The sequence below is a fragment of the Oreochromis niloticus genome, unplaced genomic scaffold (genome assembly GCF_001858045.2).
Source record: "Oreochromis niloticus isolate F11D_XX unplaced genomic scaffold, O_niloticus_UMD_NMBU tig00002753_pilon, whole genome shotgun sequence".
In the NCBI taxonomy this organism is placed as follows: domain Eukaryota; kingdom Metazoa; phylum Chordata; class Actinopteri; order Cichliformes; family Cichlidae; genus Oreochromis; species Oreochromis niloticus.
Window position 1 is genome coordinate 130,995 of NW_020327713.1, and position 27,751 is coordinate 158,745.

At 41.4% G+C, this 27,751-nt stretch overlaps 1 pseudogene; it reads right to left on the minus strand.

Annotated features, from left to right (window-relative positions):
- Positions 1–576: 576 nt before the first annotated feature.
- On the minus strand, positions 577–27,017 carry LOC102081088 (mucin-2-like; annotated as a pseudogene).
- Between the last annotated feature and the right edge of the window lie 734 nt (positions 27,018–27,751).

Here is a 27,751-nt window from a genome sequence, read left to right on the forward strand (position 1 = left end):
CCTACTTAATCTTCTTTTCATTGATATTGCTGTTATGACTGATGAAGCCAGGCTGGTGAGTTTCTGTGTTGACTAAATGATGTGTTAAAGCTATAAATATGACTATTACCAAACTGTACTGTTATTAATAGGGTTGCTTTGTTAATGTTGTATGGTTGTTTTATTTTGTATCTTTCAGTTGATTACCTGGCTTCTGCAAAGGAACGGTTACTGTACTGGTGTTAGCTTACGCTTGTGCAATAAAGCTTGTAAAAGGCAGCAATCAGATGTCCGAGTCTGAGTACGACACAGTTTCATCAATTAAAACACACCCTTACGGTGGGAGTTTACTAAATTAAAGGTAGTTAGCTTAGTAAAAACCATACAGTCAAAATGCAGATTCTCCTGGTCTTTTTATTTCTAAATTTCACCCTGCCAACTTTATTATATATTTTTTAAAGCCCTACTATGGCTATACTTTAATGTCATTGCGGAGAGCAAGACAATATATTTAGGGTTTTTATGATGTAAACACAAATTAAATGTTTAGATTTTGGTTTAGTAGAAAAAAGAAGATGAAAGAGATGAGACATTAACTGAGCTGCAATTTTTTTAAAATTTTGATCAGTAGATAAATACTCAAGCTACAATAGCAATTACTCTGTAAGATGTGAAATTATTTTTAAGACAATATGGGAAGAAACATTTGTGTGTCACATCTGTGAAGAGACAGACTGTTTCATCACAGCAGTGTGAAGCTTCTCTTCCTGCGAACATGATGTCCAGCAGCTCTGGTGCAGTCCGTCTTGGTACAACCACACTGCTCCACATACATGTATGTGTAGGGGACCGTGTCTCCATTCAGGCAGACCAGGTCAGCAGTGCGATTGCTGAAGTTTATCTCCTTACAGCATGAGCAGGAATGCTCCATCACTGCTGCTGCTTCAGAGTACCTAAAGAAAGCAGGGGGAAGGTTTATTAATATACTCAAAGTGTAAAGTAACACTTTTTTTAACTTTCCAGGGAAATATGAGATAATAGTAAAGGTATCCTTACATGGTGTAAGTATTGCAGGATCCTTCACAATATGGCATATCTACCTCCTGGGCAGACTGACAACCGTTGACTGTAATATGGGTTTTCATGGACATTAACTTGCATCCCTTCTCCTTCTCCACGCCTTTTACAAAAAAATATGTTGAGTTAGTTTCTTTTATTTCTATTTAATGTAAATCCATCCATCCATATTGTTCCGCTTATCCAGATGTCATAGGCTGAAAGGCACGTACATTCTGGACAGGTCAACACTCTGTCATAGGGTAACTCAGACACACAACCATTCACACTTAAATTCACACCTATGGGGAATTTAGAATGAACAGTTAACCTAACTCCACTAAATGCATGTGTTTGGACTATTGGAGGAAGATGGAGTACCCGGAGAGAACCCATGCAGACAAGCGGAGAACATGCAAAGTCCACACAGAAAGACCCCAGATAGATGGTGGATTCACCTTCCTGTTGTGTAAATCTGACCGATTTACGAATTAAAACACTCATAAATACTGGGTTTTACATCTGATTGCCTCAAGGCATTATGACATCCTCCACACTATTAACTCGAATTTTGAGTGTTTTAATCAACTTTGTCACACCAAATGACCAAATGAAAGACCCACTGAGCGACCTACTGAACAACCCACTGAATTACCCACTGCACTGAATTTGGTGGTGAAAAAAATTCAGTTATTTTAATTTAAGAGCTGTTAAAACTGACCGGGCAATTGTGACCAGGAGCACTAAAGTAAGGGGGTGTGGGTGCACACAACTGGAGGGTTCAGTTAAAGTCCCTTCATGATGTGAGGCAATAATGTTATCCACCACGCCACCGTGCTGTCCCGGATTAAAATGTTAAATATCAAAATGTTATACTCACAAATTTTGCAACAGCCGTTTGCTGCAGTTTGAATCGTGTCCTAACGAGGAAAATATACAACATTAACAAAATTTGTTTCATTTCAGACAGATACAGTCAATCAATCAAGATTCATTTTTAAAAGCATACATACAGGTTGGCAGTTGCTCTCTTGGAAGGGTGGGCAGACAGTCTGCGAATGGCTTGCTGTTAAAGTCTCACCATTCTTGACACAGGTGTAATGTTCACACTTATTCCCCGGTGGTGACCAGGTTTCTCCTTGCTAGAAAGCAGTGAGATAGATCTTTACCCGCATCCACACAAACTTAGGAGTATTTATTTAATACATACATCAACACATATTGCTTGTTTGGCTTAGATGAATTAACACATGACGTTCTAAACAGCTTACAGTCAAAAGTTGTTTAGTTCCATTGATGTTGACAACACAGTGTGTCTGTACACACTTCCCGCAGCATTCATCTGAATCACTTTCCACATATTCATATCCCTGTGAGACACCGAGAGAGATGGCACGTTTAGCTTGTGAAGGCCAATCTAGCAAGTGACTCACCAAAACCACCACAGGAAAACAAACTTAGATGTATGGTAAGAGTGAAGACGACTGCTTTATTGTCTCTTACCAGTTGACAGCTTTCTTTACATTGTTGAAACACACAAATTATTTTTAATAGACCAGATTTTGGGTCAATCTCATTGGAACAGGTACAATCCTGACATGCAATCACAGGAACTGAAGAACCAGGCTGGCAAATAAAGACAAAAATCCATATTATGTGCACCCTTAAAGATAAAAAAGGTGAGAAAATGACAAATCATCTGCTTTTTATTTACCTGGTATTCAGTTTCTCTGTGAACACAAACTCGTTTAGGTTCTAGGGAAGAGATGAGGTGAATTGCATGAAAGTGTTTCATATATACAACCCCATATAGAGAGAGAGAGAGAGAGAGAGAGAGAGAGAGAGAGAGAGATAGAGAGATAGAGAGATAGACATTAGCTTACCACATGTATGTTCTGGACAGCATTTTCCCACAGGGACACTGACAACTGGCTTATATCCAATTGGACAGTTCATATTGGTGACTGGGCAGGTGTTAGCTTGACATTCTGCAGAGATTATGTCACCGTGAGAAATTACCACAATCAAACAACAACCTGGAAAAATAAAATGTGCTTTAATACTACGTCTTACGGCAAACATAGGTAGAACAGCAGGGGTCTGATGGACTGGTTTGGTTAACAAGGACAAACCCAGGAGCAGAGCAGTTTGTAATGGCTGGTGGTGGGCAAACCTTAGGCTTGCAAGTCACAGTCTTGGTGGATTCTTCACAGATGCAGTCTTGGCATTTGTACTCAAATCTTTCATTGAACTGAAAGAGTAAACCACAACAATTAATTATTTGTCTCTTGTAAGTAAACAAGATTTAAATTTTATCACCCCATTAGAGCACCTTGCTCTGGCACTGCAGGCTTACTTGTTGCTCCTAGCGTATTTAAAAGTAGAGGTTTTGAGGCACTTGAATTCAGTTTGGATTCAGGAGAGAGAGACTTTCTCTATTTTTAAGATTAGGTTTAAAACGTTCCTTTTTGCTGTAGTTAGCGCTGAATCAGGTGACCCTGATTCCTCCCTTAGTTAAGCTGCAATAGGCGTAGTATTTCTTTTTCAGTTACATTTCACACTCAGTATGTGTTAATAGACCTCTCTGCATTGAAATTATTCATTTTTGGATTCCAATGTCAGGGGCTAGGTCTGTGGCCCAGCGTTTGTTTTGGTATTTTTGATTTTCTTATGGTAGATTGCATTAATGCAAAGTTAATGGGATATGGCAGCCTCACTTATGTCAGTCTGTCCCCGGGGCAACTGTGGCTCCAACTGTAACTTGCCTCCACCAGTGTGTGAATGTGAGAGTGAATGAATAGTGGAATTGTAAAGCGCTTTAAGGGTCTCGAAAAGTGCTATATAAATGCAATTCATTATTATTATTATTATTATTATTATTATTTAGTTATGGATTAATTGCGTGTTATTCTAGTTTATGTTTCATCAATGTCACCATGTTCTTGAGTCTTTTCCTGTTTGTCATGTGTGATCTCCTTGTCTATCTAGGTTCCATTTTGCTGTGTTTCCATGTTCGATGTGTTTAATTTTGTTTCCCCTATGGCCTCAGATTCTTTTGTGTCAGCTGTGTTTCCCCGGGTGTTTCCACTTCCCTCATTACCCTTTAGTGTATTTAACTCCTCTTTCTTCCTCTGTTCTTTGTTGGCAGTCTGTTCTCTATACGTCAAGTCAGGTCTGGTCAAAGTTGTATTTCTACTGCTCAGGTATATGATAATACTTGTGTTTTGTTTTTTCATGTTCATGTTTCACATGTACCTGTTCAGTTTAAGATTTCATGTTCTGGTTATCATAGTAATTTAGCTGCTCCCACATTAGTTTCTAGTTTAGTTTTGTCTCTGTATGTTTTGGCTAGTCTACCATTTTTGACATCAGCCCAAAATAAACGGCCCACTTTTTGTTAAAGATTCAGTTCCGTCTCTCCCTTGTCTGCTTTTTCCACAAATACACCAGCCATTCTGGACATGGCATTCCACAGCATGTCTTTTGTTCTGTCTTCCTTCTCTCAACCCCAAGGGGTCATATGATTTTGGGTTGTTTCTCTGTGTGTAATATTGTAGGGTCTACCTTACAATATTGTTGTGATATGATGCTGTATAAATAAAAGTGAATTTAATTAAACTGGAAAAAAAAGATGAAAAATGCTCACCTCACGAGGAATGCCCTCAGGATCAAGACATCCTGTTGGAAAATAAAAGACAGCACAAATATAACATATAGTTGAGTCAGTAGTAGTACAGTGGGATGCAAAGGTTTGGGCAACCTTGTTAATAGTCATTATATTCCTGTATAAATCGTTGGTTTTTAGAATAAAAAATGTCAGTTAAACACACACACACACACACACACACACACACACACACACACACACACACACACAGAAAGCTGTCTCAGAGATTTAAGCTGTCTGTTTCCACATATTGAGAAAATGGAAGACCACAGGCTCAGTTCAAGTTAAGGCTTGAAGTGGCAGACAAAGAAAAATCTCGGATAGACAGAACTGACGAATGGTGAGAACAGTCAGAGTCAATCCACAGACCAGCACCAAAACATCATCTTGCAGCAGATGGAGTCACTGTGCATCGTTCAACCATTTGGCGCAATTTACACAAGGAGATGCTGTATGTGAATGATGCAGAGGAAGCCTTTTCTCCGCCCACAGCACAAACAGAGCCGCTTGAGGTATGCTAAAGCACATTTGGACAAGCCAGCTTCATTGTGGAATAAGGTGCTCTGGACTGATGAAACTAAAATTGAGTTATCTGGGCATAACAAGGGGTGTTATGCATGGAGGGAAACGAACACATCATTCCAAGATAAAAACCTGCTAATGTGAGATTATTATATCATCTTATGCCACGCTATACCCCTAATTAAAGATTGTGAAACTATTATGTAATTTTATTTTGCATTATTCTGCTGAAGAGGTGATAACTATTAGATTTATTAGACTGATTATTATTGCAGACTTTCTGATTCGTATTACATTAGACTGCTTATTTATTTTTAATGAATTACATTGTTTATGATGCATTATACTGCTGAGTTATAAGAAATACTGTTTTCAGAGAATCATGACCTTATTTTTCTGATTACAAAGAGAACAGAACATATCGTAGAGGTTTTCTGCCCCATCTCGTCAGGAGGAGATAAAACAGAAAGCCAAGGCCGTCACTTAGGCACCGTAAGAGAGAAAGAATGTTAATGCTTAGTTTGGAGGGGGGCTGAAGTTATAAGAATGTGAGAAAAAGACACGTCGAGATCAGGCGGACACCCTCCCGCGCTCATCTCCCCTCCGGATGGTTTATGCTCAAAAGTGTTATATGGAATAATGAGAATTGGAATAAAATGATTGTTGATTGAGCATTTACACACCGAGTGTTGTCCTTCCTTTAGCTCAAAGATGAAAGAATTGGAAGAATTTAACACTACCTACAGTAAAATATGTTGGTGGTTCCATCATGCTGTGGGGCTGTGTGGCCAGTGCAGGGACTGGGAATCTTGTCAAAGTTGAGGGACACATGGATTCCACTCAGTATCAGCAGATTCTGGAGACCAATGTCCAGGAATCGGTGACAAAGCTAAAGCTGCGCTGGGGCTGGATATTTCAACAAGACAACGACCCGAAACACTGCTCAAAATCCACTAAGGCATTTATGCAGAGGAACAAGTACACCGTTCCGAAATGGCCATCTTAGTCCCCAGATCTGAATATTATTGAAAACCTGTGGTGTGACTTAAAGAGAGCTGTCCATGCTCGGAAGCCATCAAACCTGAATGAACTAGAGATGTTTTTTTAAGCGGAATGGTCCAAAATACCTTCAACCACAATCCAGACTCTCATTGGAACCTACAGGAACCGTTAAGAGGCTGTAATTCCTACAAAAGGTGGATCTAGTTTTTTCATGTGCTATGTGCAGAGGTGTTTTTTTTCTGTTCTCAAACTGATCTCCCTGTTGGAGCTCAGTCTGGGGGGAGTTATTTTTTTCTCCTTATCTTTCCTCATGTGGTGCTTTTCCATGTTATACCCCTCTGACCTGTCTTCCCCATGTGATGTCTTGTGTAATGTATGTATGGTCGGAGGGTAAGATGGCGCCGCCATTGCGTGCAATAGGTCGGCAGCCTTATGAAATTTCCCCCTTGTGGGACTAATAAAGGTATATCAATCAATCAATCAATCAATCAATCTACTAAATATTAATTTAATTTCTTTTTTTGTGGTACCCAAATTTATGCACCTGCCTGATTTTGTTTAAATAATTATTGCAGACTTTCTGTAAATCCAATAAACTTCATTTCACTTCTCAAATATCACTGTGTGTGTCTCCTATATGATATATTTAACTGACATTTTTATTGTAACGACCAACGATTTATACAGGGAAATGACTATTAACAAGTTTGCCTAAACTTTTGCATCCCACTGTATGTCTTGATGAATGCTCAATCATCCAGGTAAGAAAATCCCACAAAGGTGACTCTTCTTCTGCATTTAGTTTCTGTGTGAGAAACCTGTCACTTTGATCAATGGTTTTTGATCAGTGGTTGTTGATCATTGGTCATGACAATTTGCATATCAATGATCAAGGAACTGACCTAAAAGCCCACTTTTCAGTCAGTGGGCTGTGAGGTCAGACATTGTGCAAATGCATTGTTTATAAGGCTGGGGAAAATGAGACAGAAGAAATCACTTTGATTACTTACAAATGTTTCTCCCACTAAAAACGCCTCGTCCACATGGACAGAATCAACATTTTGTGGTCAGTAGTAGTAAATAAAAAATCTAAAAAAAATACTCACCACATTTTTCAACACATATTCCAGACTCCTTGTTAAAGAGTTTCATTCCATCAGGACAGAAGCAGCCCTCAGTAGTGTAGTTCATAGTTGGTTCACTGGGACTGTAAAGCAAGATATAGTGAAACAGCAGTAAAATTACATTCAGTTAGGGTGATGCACAGTGTCACTTTCACTTATTGCCACCATAAATGTATGCATTGCCACTTTTTGTTACGGCTATATTGCCTGCTTTAGCATAGTTTTGCAGAAACTTACTTGTCTTCACAGGTTGGTTGTTCTACAGGACCACATGGCTTGTAAACTTTGCCTGATGGGCACTCACCAGCTGATGAAGAAGAAAAGAACTTCATTGCTTTGTGTGTTTGTATATGTTTTTGGTTTTTGTATGCATGGTGACAAGTTGTCACTTGTGATTCCAAACAATCCAAAAAATTTACAAAATGATGGAGGGTTGCTTACCACACAATGTGGTGTGGTTCCTCCAGTAAATGCAAACTCCAGCCTGAGCACAGGCTGCAGCATAAGTCTGTAAACTTGTGCACTCCACTGTTGGGTTGGAAACATGACAGCTATCAAATACGCAACCTCTGTAGAAATTTTCTGGAGAGACAAACGGATGGCACTCTGCAAAGACACTGTTTTTAAAAAAAGAAACAAAAAAGAAATGTATTCTGTTTAAAATTGTGAACTGTTAATAGTACAGGAATAAAGTGTTGGGATTGATCAGATAATGTTTACCTGCTTTTAAGCAGGTCACACATGGAGTCTGGTTTGCATGGAGCTAAGGTAGGTGGTGGTTCAGGGGCACTGGTAGGTAGTGCTGGTGGTGTTGAGCAGTTGGGTTTGTAAGGGTCTTCAACAGGCCAAAAGTCAGCCATCACTGCACAGCTTTCCACCAGCTTACCTCCAGGTAACATGCAGTCATCAGATTGGTTATTGTTGCATGTTCCTGACAGTATTAACAAAAAAAAAATATTGCAGTGTAACCTCAAACTAAGGGTTGAAAAATCTAATCACTTCAGTGAACAGTCTTACCACAATGGCCCTGTGTGTTTTTGCCAAAATACTGGAATGGAAGGGTTACACTGAAGCCAGTTATTCCAAATGTAATAACCACTTTTAGTCGAGGAATCTCTAAAATCAGGTTCAGACCTGAATTCACTATCTTAACACCTTGTTGAGAATAAGGTAGGTTCAAACTTTTTCCATTTTTCAGTGCCTACAAAAGAATAAAAGCACCATATGTAAAATATATATATACGTGTGTGTGTGTGTATATTATAAAAAAAATAAGCAGTCTTGGTTATTTTGCAGAAAAATGCAATGAAATATTGGCAATCATATATCCAACTTCACCTCCAGTTGTGCAGTTCCAATAAGATTATGATTAATGAGTGTGATGACTTCTGATACATATGCCACTGTTATTGATCGTGGACAAGAAACATCTTCAGTTGGATCACAAAAGATGTTGTCAATATAAATCTCCAAGTTATGTATTGGTAAAATCTCTTTCATCAAAATATAAGTGCAGTTTCCTTGATAACTGTAGAAAAGTCCATCAAATGTGATGTAATGCGGATCTCCCCACCCTTCACATACACCTGAAAAGAAAGTAAAAATGTTAAAGGTAGGAAAAAACAACATCAATGGAATAAATGGTTTTAACCACAGAATAACTTACAGTCACAAGTATAATATTGACAGCAGTAGTACTCGTCATACACAAGAACTGGCTTCTTTCCATTTGTGCAGGTTATGTTTTGAAGAGGTGGACATTCATATGGAACGATTTCTATTGTGTTGTTCTCTATGCATTTGGCCATTGTGCAGTTGCACAAATAGAACGTCTCGTTTTGCTTTAAGAACATGGGAAAAGGTTGCAAAACTTAAAGAAAGTGAGGCACTAAACAAACCAAAATAGTCATGTCATTGAAGTCATTTAAGTCTTAGTAAATTCAGTTTGGAAGGGCATAAAATAACATAAATTATTAAAAATTATAACGCTTACTGAAACACCCCAGTCAGGACAATCCGGTGTTTCTGAAGTTGTTGGCGTTGGTAGGGTTGTAGTGGGAGGTAGGGTTGTAGTTGTAGTAGGAGGTTGGGTTGTAGTTGTAGTAGTAGTAGGAGGGGTCGTAGTTGTGGTAGGAGGAGGATGGGTTGTAGTTGTAGGAGGAGGGGTCGTAGTTGTGGTAGTGGGTGGTTCGGTTGTAGTTGTTGTAGTTGTGGTAGGAGGAGGTAGGGTTGTAGTTGTTGGAGGAGGGGTCGTAGTTGTGGTTGTAGGAGGTGGGGTTGTAGTTGTAGGAGGAGGGGTCGTAGTTGTGGTAGTGGGTGGTTGGGTTGTAGTTGTAGGAGGAGGGGTCGTAGTTGTGGTAGTGGGTGGTTGGGTTGTAGTTGTAGTAGTAGTAGGAGGGGTCGTACTTGTGGTTGGAGGAGGTGGGGTTGTAGTTGTAGTAGGAGGAGGAGTGGTTGTAGTTGTGGTTGGAGGAGGTAGGGTTGTAGTTGTAGTAGTAGGAGGTGGGGTTGTAGTTGTGGTAGTGGGAGGTGGGGTTGTAGTTGTAGGAGGAGGGGTCGTAGTTGTGGTTGGAGGAGGTGGGGTTGTAGTTGTAGGAGGAGGGGCGTAGTTGTGGTTGGAGGAGGTGGGGTTGTAGTTGTAGTAGGAGGAGGAGTGGTTGTAGTTGTGGTAGTGGGAGGTTGGGTTGTAGTTGTAGGAGGAGGGGTCGTAGTTGTGGTTGGAGGAGGCGTGGTTGTGGTTGTAGGAGGAGGGGTCGTAGTTGTGGTTGGAGGAGGTGGGGTTGTAGTTGTAGGAGGAGGGGCGTAGTTGTGGTTGGAAGAGGTGGGGTTGTAGTTGTGGTTGGAGGAGGTGGGGTTGTAGTTGTAGTAGGAGGAGGAGGAGTTGTAGTTGTGGGAGGTTGGGTTGTAGTTGTAGGAGGAGGGGTCGTAGTTGTGGTTGGAGGAGGTGGGGTTGTAGTTGTGGTTGGAGGAGGTGGGGTTGTAGTTGTAGTAGGAGTAGGAGGAGTTGTAGTTGTGGTAGTGGGAGGTTGGGTTGTAGTTGTAGGAGGAGGGGTCGTAGTTGTGGTTGGAGGAGGTGGGGTTGTAGTTGTGGTTGGAGGAGGTGGGGTTGTAGTTGTAGTAGGAGGAGGAGGGGTTGTAGTTGTAGTAGGAGGAGGAGGAGTTGTAGTTGTGGTAGTGGGAGGTTGGGTCGTAGTTGTAGGAGGAGGGGTCGTAGTTGTGGTTGGAGGAGGTGGGGTTGTAGTTGTGGTTGGAGGAGGTGGGGTTGTAGTTGTAGTAGGAGGAGGAGTGGTTGTAGTTGTGGTAGTGGGAGGTGGGGTTGTAGTTGTAGTAGTAGTAGGAGGAGGTGGGGTTGTAGTTGTAGGAGGAGGGGTCGTAGTTGTGGTTGGAGGAGGTGGGGTTGTAGTTGTGGTTGGAGGAGGTGGGGTTGTAGTTGTAGTAGGAGGAGGAGTGGTTGTAGTTGTAGTAGGAGGAGGAGTGGTTGTAGTTGTGGTTGTGGGAGGTGGGGTTGTAGTTGTAGGAGGAGGGGTTGTAGTTGTAGTAGTAGTAGTAGGGGTTGTAGTTGTGGTAGTGGGAGGTTGGGTTGTAGTAGTAGTAGGAGGAGGGTGGGTTGTAGTAGTAGGAGGAGGGGTCGTAGTTGTGGTTGGAGGAGGTGGGGTTGTAGTTGTAGTAGGAGGAGGAGGAGTTGTAGTTGTGGTAGTGGGAGGTTGGGTTGTAGTTGTAGGAGGAGGGGGCGTAGTTGTGGTTGGAGGAGGTGGGGTTGTAGTTGTAGTAGTAGTAGGAGGAGGGTGGGTTGTAGTTGTAGGAGGAGGGGTCGTAGTTGTGGTTGGAGGAGGTGGGGTTGTAGTTGTGGTTGGAGGAGGTGGGGTTGTAGTTGTGGTTGGAGGAGGTGGGTTGTAGTTGTAGTAGGAGGAGGAGGAGTTGTAGTTGTGGTAGTGGGAGGTTGGGTTGTAGTTGTAGGAGGAGGGGTCGTAGTTGTGGTTGGAGGAGGTGGGGTTGTAGTTGTGGTTGGAGGAGGAGTGGTTGTAGTTGTGGTAGTGGGAGGTTGGGTTGTAGTTGTAGGAGGAGGGGTCGTAGTTGTGGTTGGAGGAGGTGGGTTTGTAGTTGTGGTTGGAGGAGGTGGGGTTGTAGTTGTAGGAGGAGGGGTCGTAGTTGTAGGAGGAGGGGTTGTAGTTGTAGGAGGAGGGGTTGTAGTTGTAGTAGTAGTAGTAGGGGTTGTAGTTGTGGTAGTGGGAGGATGGGTTGTAGTAGTAGTAGGAGGAGGGTGGGTTGTAGTAGTAGGAGGAGGGGTCGTAGTTGTGGTTGGAGGAGGTGGGGTTGTAGTTGTAGTTGTAGGAGGAGGGGTCGTAGTTGTGGTTGGAGGAGGTGGGGTTGTAGTTGTAGTAGTAGTAGGAGGAGGGTGGGTTGTAGTTGTAGGAGGTGGGGTTGTAGTTGTGGTTGGAGGAGGTGGGGTTGTAGTTGTGGTTGGAGGAGGTGGGGTTGTAGTTGTAGTAGTAGTAGGAGGAGGTGGGGTTGTAGTTGTAGGAGGAGGGGTCGTAGTTGTGGTTGGAGGAGGTGGGGTTGTAGTTGTAGTAGGAGGAGGAGGAGTTGTAGTTGTGGTAGTGGGAGGTTGGGTTGTAGTTGTAGGAGGAGGGGTCGTAGTTGTGGTTGGAGGAGGTTGGGTTGTAGTTGTAGTAGTAGGAGGAGGAGTTGTAGTTGTGGTAGTGGGAGGTTGGGTTGTAGTTGTAGGAGGAGGGGTCGTAGTTGTGGTTGGAGGAGGTGGGGTTGTAGTTGTGGTTGGAGGAGGTGGGGTTGTAGTTGTGGTAGTGGGAGGTGGGGTTGTAGTTGTAGTAGTAGTAGGAGGAGGTGGGGTTGTAGTTGTAGGAGGAAGGGTCGTAGTTGTGGTTGGAGGAGGTGGGGTTGTAGTTGTAGTAGGAGGAGGAGTGGTTGTAGTTGTGGTAGTGGAAGGTGGGGTTGTAGTTGTAGTAGTAGTAGGAGGAGGTGGGGTTGTAGTTGTGGTTGGAGGAGGTGGGGTTGTAGTTGTAGTAGGAGGAGGAGTGGTTGTAGTTGTGGTAGTGGGAGGTTGGGTTGTAGTTGTAGGAGGAGGGGTCGTAGTTGTGGTTGGAGGAGGTGGGGTTGTAGTTGTAGTAGTAGTAGGAGGAGGGTGGGTTGTAGTTGTAGGAGGAGGGGTCGTAGTTGTGGTTGGAGGAGGTGGGGTTGTGGTTGGAGGAGGTGGGGTTGTAGTTGTAGTAGTAGTAGGAGGAGGGTGGGTTGTAGTTGTAGTAGTAGTAGTAGTAGGGGTTGTAGTTGTGGTAGTGGGAGGTTGGGTTGTAGTAGTAGTAGGAGGAGGGTGGGTTGTAGTAGTAGGAGGAGGGGTCGTAGTTGTGGTTGGAGGAGGTGGGGTTGTAGTTGTAGTAGGAGGATGAGGAGTTGTAGTTGTGGTAGTGGGAGGTGGGGTTGTAGTTGTACGAGGAGGGGTTGTAGTTGTAGTAGTAGTAGGAGGGGTTGTAGTTGTAGTAGTAGTAGTAGTAGTAGGGGTTGTAGTTGTGGTAGTGGGAGGTTGGGTTGTAGTAGTAGTAGGAGGAGGGTGGGTTGTAGTAGTAGGAGGAGGGGTCGTAGTTGTGGTTGGAGGAGGTGGGGTTGTAGTTGTAGTAGGAGGAGGAGTTGTAGTTGTGGTAGTGGGAGGTTGGGTTGTAGTTGTAGGAGGTGGGGTTGTAGTTGTGGTTGGAGGAGGTGGGGTTGTAGTTGTAGTAGTAGTAGGAGGAGGGTGGGTTGTAGTTGTAGGAGGAGGGGTCGTAGTTGTGGTTGGAGGAGGTGGGGTCGTAGTTGTGGTTGGAGGAGGTGGGGTCGTAGTTGTGGTTGGAGGAGGTGGGGTTGTAGTTGTGGTTGGAGGAGGTGGGGTTGTAGTTGTAGTAGGAGGAGGAGGGTCGTAGTTGTGGTTGGAGGAGGTGGGGTTGTAGTTGTAGTAGTAGTAGTAGGAGGAGGGTGGGTTGTAGTTGTGGTTGGAGGAGGTGGGGTTGTAGTTGTGGTTGGAGGAGGTGGGGTTGTAGTTGTAGTAGGAGGAGGAGTTGTAGTTGTGGTAGTGGGAGGTTGGGTTGTAGTTGTAGGAGGAGGGGTCGTAGTTGTGGTTGGAGGAGGTGGGGTCGTAGTTGTGGTTGGAGGAGGTGGGGTCGTAGTTGTGGTTGGAGGAGGTGGGGTCGTAGTTGTGGTTGGAGGAGGTGGGGTCGTAGTTGTAGTAGGAGGAGGAGGAGTCGTAGTTGTGGTAGTGGGAGGTTGGGTTGTAGTTGTAGGAGGAGGGGTCGTAGTTGTGGTTGGAGGAGGTGGGGTCGTAGTTGTAGTAGGAGGAGGAGGAGTCGTAGTTGTGGTAGTGGGAGGTTGGGTTGTAGTTGTAGGAGGAGGGGTCGTAGTTGTGGTTGGAGGAGGAGCGGTTGTAGTTGTGGTAGTGGGAGGTGGGGTTGTAGTTGTAGTAGTAGTAGTAGTAGTAGGAGGAGGTGGGGTTGTAGTTGTAGGAGGAAGGGTCGTAGTTGTGGTTGGAGGAGGTGGGGTTGTAGTTGTAGTAGGAGGAGGAGTGGTTGTAGTTGTGGTAGTGGGAGGTGGGGTTGTAGTTGTAGTAGTAGTAGTAGGAGGAGGTGGGGTTGTAGTTGTGGTTGGAGGAGGTGGGGTTGTAGTAGTAGTAGGAGGAGGGGTCGTAGTTGTGGTTGGAGGAGGTAGGGTTGTAGTTGTAGGAGGAGGAGGAGGAGTTGTAGTTGTAGGAGGAGGAGGAGGAGTTGTAGTTGTAGGAGGAGGAGGTGGGGTTGTAGTTGTAGGAGGAGGGGTCGTAGTTGTAGTAGGAGGAGGAGGAGTTGTAGTTGTAGTAGGAGGAGGAGGAGTTGTAGTTGTGGTAGTGGGAGGTTGGGTTGTAGTTGTAGGAGGAGGGGTCGTAGTTGTAGTAGGAGGAGGAGGAGTTGTAGTTGTAGTAGGAGGAGGAGGAGTTGTAGTTGTGGTAGTGGGAGGTTGGGTTGTAGTTGTAGGAGGTGGGGTCGTAGTTGTGGTTGGAGGAGGTGGGGTCGTAGTTGTGGTTGGAGGAGGTGGGGTCGTAGTTGTGGTTGGAGGAGGAGTGGTTGTAGTTGTAGTAGGAGGAGGTAGGGTTGTAGTTGTAGTAGGAGGAGGAGTGGTTGTAGTTGTAGTAGTAGTCGGAGGAGGTGGGGTTGTAGTTGTAGGAGGAGGGGTTGTAGTTGTAGTAGGAGGAGGTGGGGTTGTAGTTGTAGGAGGAGGGGTCGTAGTTGTGGTTGGAGGAGGTAGGGTTGTAGTTGTAGTAGGAGGAGGAGTGGTTGTAGTTGTGGTTGTGGGAGATGGGGTTGTAGTTGTGGGAGGAGGGGTCGTAGTTGTAGTAGTAGTAGTAGTAGGGGTTGTAGTTGTGGTAGTGGGAGGAGGGGTCGTAGTTGTATGAGGAGGGGTCGTAGTTGTAGGAGGAGGGGTCGTAGTTGTAGGAGGAGGGGTCGTAGTTGTGGTACTAGGAGGAGGTGGGGTTGTAGTTGTAGTAGTGGGAGGCGGGGTTGTAGTTGTAGTAGTGGGAGGTGGGGTTGTAGTTGTAGGCGGAGGGGTCGTAGTTGTGGTAGTGGGAGGTGGCGTGGTAGTTGTAGTAGTAGGAGGAGAGGTCGTAGTTGTGCTAGTGGGAGGCGGAGTCATAGTTGTGCTCGAACATATGACAGTCTTACAACATACCCTGATTTTGTAATCAAAACACTTAAATGGAGGTCTAACCTGTTCCTCCACTCTACATGCTAAACCAATATCCTTATCACAAGTAACAACTTGGCCAGTTTGAGCCACATAGTCATCAAGTGTTATGTCCTCGTAACCTACTGCTCTACAGTCAATCTCTTCAATATTGTCACATATTTGATGACCACTATTTGTGATATTTTCATATGTTTCCCAGTCACTTTTGTCTGTTTGATCTTTATCCACATTATACCATTCTGACCACTCAGATTCGGTACCTGGAATGCATGTAGTTGTGGCAGGAGTAGGCGTAGTTGGGGTTGTAGTTGTTGTGGTAGGAGGAGGTGGGGTTGTAGTGGTAGTGGGAGGTGGGGTTGTATTTGTAGTAGTAGTAGGTGGTGTCGTAGTTGATGTAGTGGGAGGTGGGGTTGTAGTTGTAGTAGATGTAGTAGTAGGAGGGGTCGTAGTTGTGGTTGGAGGAGGTGGGCTTGTAGTTGTGGTAGTGGGAGGTGGAGATTGGGTTGTAGTTGTGGTAGGAGGAGGAGGGGTAGTTGTGGTAGGAGGAGGCGGAGTTGGGGTTGTAGTTGTGGTAGGAGGAGGCGGAGTTGTGGTTGGAGGAGGCGGAGTTGTGGTTGGAGGAGGTGGAGTTGTGGTTGGAGGAGGTGGAGTTGTGGTTGTCGTCGTGGTAGTTGTGGTTGTCGTCGTGGTAGTTGGAGGTATGGTTGTGGTTGTAGTTGTAGTTGGAGGTGCAGTTGTAGTTGTCTCTGCACATACATCCACACATGTTTGGTTTTTCTCATCAAATATGGGCTTATCTTCTGGGCATACAGGATAACAGCCTGTAGAAGAAAATCACATAATAGAACCTTTCAACATTTCTCAATGGCACATTAATTTGATTCTTGATCATACAAACTGATCCCACTTAACCACTTACCTTCCAGGGTGGGTATCGGATTGAAACATACACCTTTTGGATTCAAACAGGTCTTGTAGCACGGGGTGTGGCAAGGGTTGTAGTGCCAAGTGCATTCTGTTGGGCCATTGTAGTAATCACAATAGATAGCTAGGAAGAAAAAAACATGAAATCATGCTATTTATTTTGAAAATGAAATTGTTGAAATATATAAAATATATAATATATAGAGAGATATAAATCTATTAATCTATATATCTACTAATTAAAATTTGTAATGTGAGGTTCAAACTTCACTTTACACTGTCTCATATCAAAATTTTATAAGGTGAATGACAGAAATACTTAATAGACCCTGTGCACGAGAAAATGCTAACTTCCTGGTTTGTAGGGTTGTACATTTCCGGTAGCTTTACTTAAACACGAAAATGGAAAGATCGCATTAAGTTACAAAGAGCAGAAGGTGGGAACACTCACCAGTGTTGTGTCATAAAAAAAATCTAATGATCAATTCTGACGTTTAAAGAGTTTAGATTGATCGGTTATTTACATAACTCAACACAAGCAGAACTGCATTACAAAATCAGAAGACATGTCGTCCACATTCAGAAGCACATCTCTGTATAGTGACAGTTCTTATGATTTAAACAGGCAAATGTTCTGCATTCAAACTACAGGGGAACAATAGTCTAAGCCAGATGTTTCCCTGTTATGTCGATATCAGCTAGTCAAGAAGACACCTACACAGCATGTCAACAAACTGTGAAAAAAATCCTTTTCACCTCGCTGTTTCGCAGATTTTTAGTGCAAGTTTGCATGCTTTTTTTTTTTTTTTTAACATCACATTGTGTCCTGCGTCCTGATCGGCTGCCGTCCTGTACAGTACAGAATCGCAGCATCGATTGCTAGCAGTGTGACTCTGAAGTGCAGTACTGTATGTTTGTACATTTTTTCCCCAACAGAATGTCGACAAATCGTTTTGCACCGTCAAAAAATAAAATTGGCTACTTGATTTCACCTATTGGTTATTTTTAGAACATAACACCCGCAATATTCGAGGGACCGCTGTTTACAAATACTGAGAAATAGAGAAATTGAATCCTTTGTCTGTTTTGCTCTGTGGCACGGGGGAAAAATATCGCCAGGTCTATGAATAGCATCTACATATATATTCCGTAAATGCCCAAGACATCTCAAAAAATGTAAATCGCCCCTTGATTCATTCATTTGGTTGACTTGTCTTGGAAAAAGCGGCAGTAAACAAGGAGCGAATATCACACGGGAAACGAAGCGCCCTACAGGAGTTTCCCCACCGGAAGTAGCATATGCTAAGGTGCACATAGTCTATTGATGATATTTTGGAATTTCCCTCAGAATTTTCATGATGGGGTCACTAAATCCCACCCACTCTTTAATTAATGGTCTGAATATGTTTTAAAAAATAGAGAATTCAGTTTCAGATGTTTCGTGAACTTGCAAAAGCATGTGTCCAGTTTGGTTCTTATTGTTTATTGAGCATAGCTTGATACAGAAAAGGTTAAGTTTATTCATTATTAGTAACAATATAAAAAATAAAGGGGTAGATTTCCTGAGCAGGCTGATATATAGCACAGATGTTTCTGTAGTTGTTAACACTTCACTCACATGAATTTAAGGCTTCAAAGAAAAAGTCAGGTGTCAGAAAAGGTTGGAAAATTAAATTTTAATAACATATGTTACTTACGACAGATCTCTGGAGTTCTCCACGCAACGCAAACATCATGCTCATTGCAAGCCTGAGCATAAGCAGCAACCGCTGTGCAGAAACATTCACAGTCTCCTCCAGTGTCGCAGGCACATGAGTCTTTCACACAGTTGTCATAAAATGGACGATGGTCAACCTGTCCAGTGGTGCAAATTTGATGATGACTTTTTTTACCAAAGTGTTTCATAATTACATGAAATAGAAACCTACAAATTGTCATTACCTTTTTGCGGCATTCTTTAAATGTGTCTCCAGTTATGATGCTACACATCATTTTTGCCCACAGATGTCGACCGGGTGTCAATGTGCAAGGATCAGTGTTCTCCTCCACATCTGGACAGGAGCTAGAAACTTTCCAGCTGTTTGCAAATTCGAGTGGATTGTTCACCACCAGCTGACCCTGGGTGGTGTAGTCATTCTGTCCATCACCATCAAAATTTCCACACAGACCACACACCTCTCCCTGTATAATCATACAAAAGAGTCAATCAAACAATGCGTGATGTTTATAAATATAATAGGGGTGTCGAAATACATAGGCTGCATCTTCTTGAGGACCCGTCCTCCGCAGTCAATGTGGGCCGGGTCCTCTGAAGGTCAGATAGGCCAGAAGTAAACATCTGTGAAATTGGTTGGTCTAGCCTTCAGATTTGCATCACCGCTGTCTCGGATTAATTTAATAAACTCGGCCAGCTGCTCCTTTCTATCTAAAATATAACAGGACACTGGTGTAAATTCTTGACTATCTCATACTTCTGTTTAATCAGTTTTCTGTTTGACGTTTACTCAGCATTGTGAAAACCAAGGAGGAACCCATCCAGGGGATTAATAAAGTTTTATTTTATCTAATCTAATCAAATAAGTTTAATCTCAGTGTGTTTTATTTTACTCACGAACAAAATAAAACACTGTAAAAGCCAAACAATAGCATTTTTTTAATCTAAGACTTATATATCACGTTTAACCTGAGTAGCGAAAGACCGCGCCTGGTGATCTGAAAATGTGCCAGGAGTTTGCCGTTCTCACCGGCTTTAGTGACCCTCACGCTCCTGGCTATCAACCTGGTTGGTAACAGATGTCTCTGAAAACGTCAGAGCACTTTTGCAAATATATGATATCTTGATAAACTGAGCAGATATTTGACGTTTACACAGCTACCTGAAAATATGTGAAAAGTAGATTTTTTTGTACCCAGAAAGAGTAATAAGAGTAATATTAAAACTTATAAGCGGCCGCCGTTGCTGAAAACTGGAATTGTTTGGGCCGCACTATGAATTTTGGAATATGGTGGGCCACGAAGGATAACCCGACCCATTCTTCAAATTCGGGGAAAAGGAGGACACATTTGTCGGTTTATGGAGTCTACGAATTTGGGCAGCCTTTGTCACGTCACTTTGACGTAATCAGTCTACAAATGCAGCCTCAAGGAGGATGCAGCCCATGAATTTGTACACCCCCAATATAGTGATTTACATTTACCATACATTTCATTATTAGATGGGGCTCCTCTAGGATTTTTTTTTCTGTTTCAATATATGGTATTGAAAACATCAAGAATGTGGCGAGAATAAAAGGGTACATTGCATTAAAAATATCTAAACTTTAATTTAATGTACAAAAATATCTAAAATTTAATTTAATGTACCACTGTCACTCACACTGTGCGTTGGTTCCAGCAGGATCCGAACAGCTGTTTTGCGATCCCACATCACTGCCACACCGATGACAGATTCTACAACCACATACAAGCCAACATTCCTTATTCTGTACTGGATATGAGGCTCATGTCCCAGATGATCCTCTTCAAATCTTCCCCTTGATAGTTTGATTTCCCTTCTCTGTAATGAAGGAGAAGGAAATTTCTGCTGGTTCAACTGCAATGCTAAAAATACATTTATTTAAATTTACTATGTTTGCATGAGAAAACTTTGGGAGTGTGTTTTGTGTCTGATCTTACCCCCATTTGAATTCTGACTCTTTTAGAGCAGGTGGTGCCCGTAGAGCCACAAGGTACATTTTCAGTGATAACTCCAAAGTTGTCGTGCACTGTTTTATTGCCACAGTTGTTCTGTTGAAAAAAAATAAAAATAAAAAAAGGGACTTGTTAAACTTTGTGTTTTTTATGGTTACAATAACAGGAACAAGATCATGCACTCACATGTCATACATTGACTAACTGCCTTTGAATTTTTATGTAATCAATTTTTGAGTCACTGTGTAGGCAATTCATAAGTCTTAACTGTGTCTGAAATCTTTACACTTAGAAAAATGATTTTCTGATCCCTGATATTATTTAAAATATAGAGCCTTTGCTCCTTGCAATTGTTCAAATGAATAATTGAATTTTTGATACTGATGATGATGTTTTTTATTTAAATGTAAGCCATTTTCTCCTTGCACTTTAACCCAAGAGTTGTAACTATGAAATTGTATTTGGTAAAGAAACGATACAGTGTTAATGGAAGGAAGTTAGAGTTGCATGACAGACTTTGTTCTTAATTGTTCAATGTTCGTTTTTATGGGAAACATTGGACAAGGGCATGAGGAGGTGAATTCAGGTGACAGTTGTTCTTCAGATGATTTTGGCATACATTATTTACCTTTACAGCAATATAGCCACACTGTCCTTGACATGCATATGTTTTCTGATCAAATGTGGTGTAGTGACCACTTCCATAAATAATGCAAGTTGCTGGACATTTTTTCTCTGTGCATGTCCATTTTCCACTTTGGCAGGTACTAAATGTATCAAGAAAAGTAAATACAATACACTTTTAATACTGTGAAAAAAACATGCCATATATGACAAATACTGTTTATTACTCTACAATAATTAATTAGAAAATAAAATAAGGTCCTACCAGGTGTTGCACTGATTAGGTATTCTTGTTCCAGAGGCATAGAGATGGCCTTCATGCTTGCATGGACAGTCACTTTCTTTCACACAGAAACCTTTACCATCATCAAGGAGGCCACTGGGACACCGACAACCAGATTCACACTCGGTGGCATCCTGGGAGGATACAAAGACCACATTGATGAAAAAATAAAATAAAAAATTTCTGACACTGTTAAAAATTGTATTACAAAACTGCCTACTACTGAGTGTATGCGTATAACATTAAATAATTAGATTCAGTTTTTTGAGACTGAGAGATCAGCTAAAGCACAGCATCAAAAACAACTCACACAATCATCATTTTCCAGATTTAAACAAGTTCGAGCACACTGCACTCCAACAACTCCTGCGCTTGCAGTGGAGCAGTTGAAGTATTGTTTAGGAGAAGGGCAAGCTGTAGAAACTGTAGGGGGAAAAGAAACATTGCTTTAATATGCTGTATATTGTCTTAACAAAATGCTTGCATTGAAGAAGAAAAAAAACGGACTTGACATGCGGGTTCTCCCAGAATGGCAATGAAGAACTCCGTTAGTGCATACGCTAGAAAAAGACACCAAAATATAAAACGTTTTTTTAAATCCCTCATACTACATGTGTTACAGTCCTGCTTAATCCTTAGTTTAGGATGTTTCATTTGAAATCCTGAAGTGACTCACCAGCGCTCGTTGTTGATGCTGATGGACTTGCCTGACTTCACGTAGACTTCATTATGGTAACAGGGACACTTTGCCACTGGGACACAGATGCCATTGTCATCTAGGTAGTGACCCTCAGCGCAGGAACAGCCATCCACAGGCAAGAAATCAGAGGTGCAGCTCTGCTGGTTTAAGCTCAAAGATCTGCAAGTCAGCTGGCATCTCTGATGTTTGTAAGAGAAGGTCTGAGATTCTGGGCAGTTCTTGGTGTATTTGTCTGTTTTACAGAAAATATGACAGTGATTACTTCATAGTTTTGGACTGACTGATAAAAGAGAACATGCTCATCAAACTTCATTACTGAGCTGTTTCAGATACCCTTACCGCACACATTATCTCTCCAGTCTGTCAAGAACACTCCCTTTGATGCACAAGCTCTTGCGTAGGAGGAGAAAACAGCACACAGGCAGTCCTCGCTCTTCTCACAGTTACAGCTAGCATAAGTACATCGCTGTAGAAAACAGTGAACACATTTTTATTGTATTACAGTCCCACCGTATTTAGTTAAAGACACACAGAGAGGTTTTGTTGTACCTTGTAGTAAATCTCAGGATCCACCACAGAATGGCACTCTGCAAAGGTACTATTTGGCTGTCGTAGCAAGGCGCACCAGTGATTGGCATACTTTTCTACAAGTAGATGAGTAAAAATTTAATTTCTTGTTTATATTTCTTGCTTGTTCAAATATGTTTCATTTAGAACCTGGAAAATCTGTTTCAAGCAGATGATAGCAATTAAAGAAATAAACTTCCATCCATCCATCCATCCATCCATTCTCTTCCACTTATCCTTGTCAGGGTCGCAAGGTGGGGGGTGTGTGTGGGATGCAGGGTAAACCCTGGACACACCCTGGACACGTTGCCAGTGTGTAACAGGGCTATCACATAGAGGATAGACAACCATTTGAAGTCACATTCACACCTATGACCAATTTATAGTTACTAATTAACCTAAACCCACTAAATAAATAGGTGGAGTTAAGAAAAAACATAAGCTTGGACAATAAAGTAAGAAATAAGAAATAAAGTTGATGGACAAAAAAACTTTCCAGTTTACCATTTTCCACGCTGAAAGAACAAGGGTCATCAAGTCTTTCTTCTCTGTCTTGGCATACATGGCCAGCCTTCCAGGAGTTACTAAAAGCTGCTGCACTTCCCTCCACAATTCCCTGACGAGTGTTCATGTCATCAGACAGGACCATGTTGTAGTTCCCACATAAACCTAAAAATACAGATTTTTAATGAAGAAATGATCATGAAATGCAAATAAGAACGCTGAAGAAAAAAACTTGTATGAAACCAAATAATTTTCAATGGCTTGCTTGTTGGGTGGTATTCAGAGTGGAACAATCCTGAGATTATTCCTGGTCACATAAAACACAATTTCTCTATTATGTTCTGTGGCTACCTCAGCGTCTACCTTCCACTGAACCTTCCAGATAAGCTTTTCATTTTGGCATACCAGTTAGCTGCCCGCACCATCTTAGCTGGTTCCTTTTCATCTGAAGAAGCTAACACTCTACTACGAGCGCCCTCATTATTTTTTAAATTTCTCGCTGTAGCTCTAAGAGTGAGGACATTTATTTCAACCTTTTAGCTTTTAAAGTGCATCGCAGATCATACTGCATCGGGAAAAAAAGTATTTAAAGTGTTTAATTAAAAAAACAACATATGAATCATTGAAGTCAACATAATCTGCTGGTGTTTAATTTGTTTAAGCTGCAAATGGCAAAGTTTGTTTCGAAATACACAGATACATCAAAATTACTATAATCATCTTCAACAGACAACATTCTTTAACTCTTGCAGTAAATGGTTATTTAATAAATGCATATTAGTCCTCATGATATAATGCTTGAAGACTAATGTAAAACTTACCACGTGTCTTTTCTCTGTAGCTCTGCTCCAGGCTGACATAGACTTGCATGAGGGGCACATGTTGGATCTGAATTTGCAAACCAAAACTGGTCTGGAGGATGATGTGAAAGGACGAAGCATGGAATATACTGATATCCCCTGTGAATGCAGAGAAACACAAAAATCAGTTTGGCTAACTTCTTACGTCTCAGCATAAATGAAAGTAACATCTTAAATTGAAAATTCCTTGTTTTCTGACCAACCTGAGAAGTACGGCAAACTTATACTCTGCATATTCTGCTTTACTGCGCCATCAGCAGTGAATGTTAACACCTGAATAAAAACAGAATTGATCATTAGGGTGTTGCAGCTGTCAGTATCTATTTAAAGCACGAGCCCAGTATTGAACTCACATTGTTTCTGTCATTGTTCAGCAGGATTTTGAGGGTCTTCAGACAGGTGTCATAGTCTTGGTGTGCACATGGTGCCAGTTTGACCAGAATGGTAAACTTAGGGCTTGCATCATCCTGAAATATGCATTATGTGAGCAAAAGAAAACAAAATTAGCCTAATCCAATATTTTTTTTGCTTACATGTGCCCAACACAGTCTAAAATTTGACTGTACGAAGCTAATGCTTACCTTTCTTTCCACCTTGGCCAGGGTGTAGTAACAGTCTCCGTGGAAGGTGAAGTCTTTCCCATCAAAGGTGGTTACATGTGAGCCTTATTCAACCGCACACGTAGAAGGTGTTGAAAGACTTTCACAAGCCCATCTACCCTCAAAACATGTGATGAAAAAACAAACAAATTCATTAAGATATCAAAATATGCGGACACATTGTAAAAAATTACTTTCTGGTAGCATTATGAACGTTACCATTCCTCTCGCTCCTGTCTGTAAACTTCACCAGATTCATAGATTTTTCCATGCTTGCACTGGCATTCAGACTGAGCAATACACCCCCTCATGGAAATGTCATCGAACACGGTTCCTGAAATGGAAGGTTGGCATTTGAAGGTAACATCCCATGAAAAAGAGAAGCTTTAACAGGTGTGTAGAAAGAAACTTATTTGTTATGAGCACTAACCAGGAGGACAGAAGCAGCCGTCCATTTTGTGGTCCTCACAGAATGAGCTTGTGTCTTGATGCGTGCAGGTATCCACACAAGGGGATCCACTCTCTTCATAAACCATGTTGAATGGGCACTGTTTGGCTGTGAAGGAGGTGGGGATTTACGCAAAGTGTTTAAACATCAACTTAAGGTTTTTCACTTGCGTGTTAAAACAGCAGATTTTTTGTGCACTTATTTTACTTCAGACGTTTCCCAAATTTTGATAGATATTTCAGTGTTTTGATACTCTCTCTACCCCTTAATATATAAAAGACAAAAATAAAAGCCAAACAGAAAGAGAAAACAAAATTTTACCACAGAACTCAGAAGTCCTCCAGTTGGGAGGCTCCCCTCCTGCATGGGAACACTGTCGAGAGAACTCAGAGAGTGTGCTGCAGACACAAAAGTCATCTGAATGGTTGGTACAGCCACACATGTCCTGCACACAGGCCTGAATGTAAGGCTCAGGGTCAATCAGTTTGGTGCAGGAGCTCCAGGTTTCTGCATGCAGCATCTCTTCACAGGTGTTTTGCTAAAAGTGAGTAGACATGTGCACAATTAGTTAATGCAAACAAAAAACCATCAGATCTCTTTCGTTAAACCTGGCTAAAGTAGGTAACAAAACTCACAAACTCTTTGCATGACTGTGGCACATTCATAGCTTCCTGTGACACATCTTCCTCTTCATATGGGTCCTCACAATCATCATTTGGACGATGGCCCAAAGACGGTACAGGATGGGCGAACAAGCAGGAACAACCCGATCAAAAGAATTCAAACTCAATGGGGCTGATTTTGCGACCTTTTGCATACAATTACATTAGTAGGGACACACAATAGCCAGCATATTATAGATTAAAAAAGTAATAAATGATCAACAGCTTTTACCATCAAGGAGGAACTCATTGTAGACTGGAACACCGTTAAAATCTCCACAAAGTCCACAAGTGCGGTTAGTGTAATCATTATCAATTTCCACCTTAAACACGGAGTAAAGGGTTAGAAAAAGTTTTAGAAAGCAGACATGACATGTTTAAGATATAAAAATATATAACATGACAAAATAAAATTAAATGAATGCATCAAACTTGCGACATATAAGGACTTTACATGTATGCAAAGACAATAGTAACCACTGTAACTATTGTTGTAGTGAACCAGGTAGTCGGCAATTCAACTCAAATGCAGTGTATTTATTTAAATGTCACACAGACAAAATATGGCAAAGTATTTCTGGAGGGTTGGGCTGTTAGTTATTAATAAAAGAATATATGTCATAAAAATATTCTATTGGATCTGTCTATTTTAAGGATTTACCATGACTGCATCATCAAGGTTCCACATAACAATGATGCCAACTTTGGACTGGAGCTTGATGTAGACTGCATTTCTTTCCATTTGTACTCCGGCCTGGTAGTGTGGAAGTTTGACACTGAGAAGAAAGATAATAAATTTTTCACAATTATAATTCATTTATATCTATAATTAACATTATATAAGAAGCATCTCTGTACTGAATAATGTATTTTGCATTATAAATCACTCTGTGTACTTCAAATGTTCACTTATATCGCCATACTTAAGAGTACTGTCTTAAATTCTGGGTTAATGTATAAAAAACTTAAATTCAGTCATTATCTAAACTTCAGTAAAAAGCAACCACAATCATTAAATGAAGCCAGATTCAACGACCACACTAAAATTTTAGTTTTGGAATCAACAAATCTTTAAATTCATGGACCTCATAAAACATAAATCTACACAGAAAACATAAATAAAGCCAGATATGTTATCAGGAAAATGACAGACGATGTTTTTGGAGACAGAAGGGGAGTATAACTTGAGGGGAAAGTTAAATTTGAAGACTCAAACGAACAACAGTGCATTTCCATTTGTGGAGTAAAACTGTGGGAACAGTTTTCCAGTGGACCTACAGCAATGTTCAAGCATTATTCAGTTCAAACTAATTTTTCGAAACCTGCTTTAGAAGAATGTGAAATTAATGAAATTGATGACTGATAATATATATAATGATGTTATTTTAATGTGTTTTTTTAGTGTATACAAGTGCTGAGGGGAAGTGTGGATAATGATGAACATGGTGAATCAATCAATCAATCAATCAATGATTGAGAGATTAATAAGCATGTGGATATTTCTTCCTACTCTATTTCAGAATTGATGATTGAGTGGTTGATTCATGTCATTAGGAATGTGTGTATATATTGGTTTTATATATCTGAGATAAAAGATTATCATTGTCATCATAATTATATCTGAGTTGCTTTTTTTTTCTAACTTACGGCAGGTCGTTCACAGTGACCACATCCTTGCTGAGGTGAAATGCAAAATCGCTGATGGTGACCACCACATAACTGACTGTTGGGTTTCCATCGTTTTCCTTCCTCTTCATGTGCACAGAGAACTCTGGGAAGGTGTCATGGCAGTCAGAGACCAGGTTGTATTCACACATGCCAGGAAACTGGTACACATCACCATCGAACGTCTTGAAGTGCTCCCTGCCCCATGTGCTACAGATGCTGCTCACATGGTTGCGGACTGGAAAAACATTCACATAAATAAAAGCTGAATACTGGTAGAAGTATTATAAATGTTGTGTTCATATATGCATTATTGAAGCAGAAAAATCTATTTAAATCACTGAGGTTTAAAAGCAGACCATAATTATTTGAGCCTTATCCCATCTGGCTTGGATCTCAGTGACATGGGCTATAGTCAAAGCAAGGAAACACAACCCCACCGAACTCCCCCTCATTGTTGCCACTGTGGGCTTGCTGTTCCCAGAGTAGATAATGGAGAGAGTGGTTCTTGACAACCTTTTATATTGAGATCTGACTTTTTTTCTTCACAGCTTCTTCCTGTGTAAGACGTGAAGATTTATTGCCAGTCACGGCAAACATTTGCTGGATAGCTGTCCAACACCCTTCACAAATCCCATATAACTTATTATTACATCCTTCCTCTTGATTGAACAAGTATGTTTGCACTTCAATTAAATATCTTCATTTCAAGACAACAGAGGCAGCAATAAAACAGTTTTATTGACAGCATGCTCCTCTGTTCTAAATCTATTGTTTCATAAGAACCCAATAATTATAGTTTATTAAAAATAGAAATGAAAGGTTGAAAATGAGACACTGGGATGTAAGATTTCTTACAAATCTGCCAAGAAAGTAAAGATCTCATGAGTGACTATGACCATGCTGGTATCACCTAACATAATCTGAAACCTACGTGAGCCGCTTTAAACAAAGCCTATGCCACCTTGTCTACCATCTGCTTTACATTTGATAAGATCATTGACAAACATCCTGGAATACTCAGGAGCTTATTCATGTCAAGGCATTCATGTTCTACTCAAAAGCCATTAAGCAGCAGGGTTTGATTCCTTTAGCTTTATCGCTAGGAGCTCATTCTTAGGAATGTTGCAAATTCACAAGCAGGAAGGAGCTTCAAATTGAGGAAAGAAAAGTCTCA